General features: G+C 28.6%; 1 protein-coding gene across 5 annotated transcripts in view; it reads right to left on the minus strand.

Annotated features, from left to right (window-relative positions):
- Window positions 1-1,062: 1,062 nt before the first annotated feature.
- LOC117177697 (serine/threonine-protein phosphatase 2B catalytic subunit 2-like) overlaps window positions 1,063-4,145 on the minus strand; it is a 78,287-nt gene continuing 75,204 nt past the window's right edge. For all 5 annotated transcript variants that reach the window (XM_033368559.1, XM_033368560.1, XM_033368557.1 and 2 more), the window contains one exon: window positions 1,063-2,863. The gene's annotated coding sequence lies outside the window, so the exon portion shown is untranslated. The remainder of the gene's footprint in view (window positions 2,864-4,145) is intronic.

Below are 4,145 nucleotides of genomic sequence, written 5' to 3' on the forward strand. Positions count from 1 at the left end.
ATTTAGAAAACTTTGATTTTAAATAGTTTCATTTTGAACACATTATTTAAAATTCTCAAATTTGGAATTATTTTTAAATTGAAAATAATGTATGAAACTTCACTTCAAAATATTAAAATGGAATCGTACAAATTTTAAAGTTGTTCAAATTTCAAAATTCAACATTTTATTTTCAAAATTTAAAATTGAAGTTCAAAAATGATAAAGATAGTCAAATTGTGAATTAAATTTTTCGAAATTCAAGAATTTCGGCTACAAAACGGATAATTTACAAAATGGGACGATTGAAATTTTAATGATCAAAGTTTGAAATGTATCACTCACATTCACAATTATTTTTAAAAAATCATTCCATTATATTGAGGCTTCCAATAAAAAATTTCAATTTTGAACAACTTTAAATCACATAATTTTGAAAACTTGAATTTTAAATAGTTTCATTTTGAACACATCATTTAAAATTCTAAAATTTGAAATTATTTGAAAATAATGTATAAAACTGCAATACGAAATTAAAAATTTCTTAACAATTAAGGATATTGTAAAAAACTTTGAACCATTGTAAATTTAACGTTTCAATTAGAAAATCTTTAATTTTAATTTAGACAGTTAATGATTATTCAATTTTAAATATTATAGTTTAATTTTTTTAATCTTTAATAAAAAGCCTTACTATCAAAATTAATAAAATTCGAATACTGTTAAACCTTAATTGAATTCAAATTGTCAAAACTGCATTTTCAAATCTTTTAATTTTAAAATGAAGAAATATAAATTGCGACTGAAAAAATCATTATTTTTAAAAGTTAGGAAATTACCTTGTAAACTGAATGATTTTAAACTTAAAATTCTACAAAATTGGTTACATTTCCCGATTTCGCGGTCAGCAGTCCTGCTTTTGCACAACAATTTAAACCGAAATGTTTCATGATAAGAAAACCTTGCATAAATATTGTTATAAAAGTATCAGGTAAATTTTTTAAAAATATTTACTGATATTTCAAATACTTCAAAAGTGCTAGTGACACCACAATATTAGTTTGACTAATAATAGACAATTGGTCATTTTTCTTAGCACTTTTAATTTCCCCGTATTGTACAAAAGTATTATTAGTTTACTGATATCAAAAGGGAAGCAACTCCTAGCAAACAAAAACAGGATTTTCGTATACAAGACTTTGTACGACAATTTAAGGAATGGTCGGAACAATTTTTATCTAATGATGTGAAACTATTGTTGGGAAATGAAAGTTAAGAAGAGTGATCAAACTAACTCACCCACAGATCCTTATTTGCAAGCTTTTTATCCTTTTAATTATAAAATCTATTCATATTTTCATATTTCGAATTTAATATAGTTATGGAATAAGATACGACTCGTTTATTTATTTGTTTGTTAATGACTGTACGACATGTAAATATGAACTTGGCTATTTCTATAGTAACTTCCATATAGTAGATATAAATATAAAAAGGACTGATAGATGATTTAATTTAGTGAGAGTGGATCGTACGTCCATTATTTAAAGACACCCTAAGTGTTAAGCAGTCTGTAAAAAAAGAAATTAAATTTCCTTTTTTTTGATTTGATAAACTCGATAATTAAAATAACTTTAAAAGGGCGATGCGCTAGACGTGATGCTATCATTTTCAAAGATGACCCACTCACCACGCGTAGGTCATGTGCACTCATTTCGTGTAGTATATTTATATATATATATAATATATTTATAAAATTATGTGTTTAAGAGATAATATTAAATAAATTTTCCAGACATAACTTACTTAGTCTAGGCTTAATTTGACTTAAAGTTTAAGTAATGCCACCCCGCCGTGACGATGCCCTTGCACCATCCACCCAGGGCGGATTTAAGAATCTAATAATTCTAAATCGGAAGCTTCGCCATTTTGTTGAGCAGACCAGCTGCTCTTTAGCGAAGATCATTCGACCTCTCTTCAATGTTTCTCTCATAGCTACTTGGCTCTCCTATACCGTGAATGCGAGCTCGCAAAAATCACCCATCACTTACTTCTCTTTTTATCATTGCTTTCCTAGTATTACTTTCAATTTCGTATTACTTAACTATCGCTAGATACATTTTCTTCAATCCATGCATAAAGTACAATTTCGAGTGTCAGCTGCTTTCTTTCTGGCAACTATTAAGAAAGTAGATACGTTATACGCCAACAGTAATTTATTACTTGGTACCTCAAGCAGTCTTTTAGGATAATAATATTTTTAAAGAAGAGAAAATAGAGTGGTGACATCGACACTTAAAGAAGAAAGATTTCACCTCAATTCTGAATTCACCTGAACCTGACCTGAAATGCTGCATTAACTTCTAGTAATCATAACTGAACTTGGACAAATATTTGAGGCAAACAGATGAGAATAAGTAATATGAGAATGTAGTAGATATGAGAATAAGAAAAAAAGACCATTGCTGGTGTTATTAGAGGGAAAACGAAGTTACTACAACAAGAAGATATTATATATATAAATTGCGAGCACGCATTCACGGATTTACGCATTTATTCGCATTCATTGTGTACAATGGCATACGGGTAAAAGGAGTGGAGAATAGATGGATAAATAGATAGCTGACAATACTATCCATTTACACGTACGCTTTTTCTCTACGATACGTTTCGCATGTGTATGTATATATTATGCGCTTTATGAAGTCGTAGTGATGCGTTTTTTTGATGATAATGATGAGTTTTGCTCACTCTTGACTTTCGACGATGTTTTGTTGACTCGATTGGTTTCGCGCTACAGTCTAACATCCGGGGAGAGACGAGCATTGGTTGTGTGGTTATACCTATGGCGACGGCTCGAGGACCGATGTCCTATTCTTGTCACCTGAAAAATATTACATTTTCGTTTATGATCCCAATTTTCTGCCATAACAGGCTGTTCAGAGATTCTTAGGAACGAAATTCAATGTCTTTTCCAGGTTCTCATTTTTTTGACATTCAAATAATGAAACAACCCTTTGAAACAGCCATTTCGTTTCTTATTGGCCAACAATTTTTACAGAAAGCAGAAAAATAAATAAACGAATTTTTCCATTTTTTGCGAACATCAGTCGTATTTGAAATCCCTGAAACCTTAACATTTCTATGAAATCTTTTTAAATTTTTGTAAAATATCTGAAATCCTTGTGAAATTTTTGGAAATCTTTTCAAATTTGTATGAAGCTTTGAAATATTTGTGAAAGCTTTCTTTAATCTTTGTTTGTGAAATTTTTGTGTTCGTTTAAAAAAAATTGAAATATTTTGAAATCTTCTTAAACTGGTTGAAAGGTTTCGAAACAATTTAGCATCTTTGAAATATTTGTGAAATATTTGGTATTTGTTTGAAATCGTTTAAAATCTTTGAAATGTTTTGAAATCTTGATGAGATTTTTATGAAACCATGCAAATCTTTGTTAATCCTTAACGTTTCTATGAAATCTTTTTGAAGTTTTGTAAAATATTTGAAATCTTTGTGAAATTTTTGGAAATCTTTTCAAATTTGTATCAAGTTTTGAAATATTTGCGAAAGCTTTCTTTAATCTTTGCTTGTGAAATCTTTTGTGTTCGTTTAAAAAAAAATTGAAATATTTTGAAATCTTCTCAAATTGGTTGAAAGGTTTCGAAACAGTTTAGCATCTTTGAAATATTTGTGAAATCTTTCGAATTTGTTTGAAATCGTTAAAAATCTTTACAATGTTTTGAAATCTTTAGGAAATTTTTATGAAACCGTTGAAATATTTGTAAAATCTGCTGTATTCATTTGAAACCATTACAATATTTTTAGTCTGTGTAAAATGTTTTGAAATCTGGTTTATTATACCTTTTTTTTTAATCTTTGAAATCCTTGCAACCTTTCGGAATGTTTTTTTTTTCAGTTTCTAGGATTATATACTGAAATAATAATAAAAAGATCATTAACAATTTCTTGAATATGTCTTTAAAGTGCATGAATTTGAATAATAATTAGAAAATGTGATTCGATCTTCTTATACTTCAAATACAGTGCATGTCTAATTAATGTAGGTAGTACGAGGGTAGTTCAATAAGTCCTTAGAATGACCAACAAATGACGCGCGAATCGCTCCAAATCATCTGTTTTCAGTCAGCACCACTCCCGACTAGATATA

Source organism: Belonocnema kinseyi, chromosome 8, assembly GCF_010883055.1.
Source record: "Belonocnema kinseyi isolate 2016_QV_RU_SX_M_011 chromosome 8, B_treatae_v1, whole genome shotgun sequence".
NCBI lineage: Eukaryota > Metazoa > Arthropoda > Insecta > Hymenoptera > Cynipidae > Belonocnema > Belonocnema kinseyi.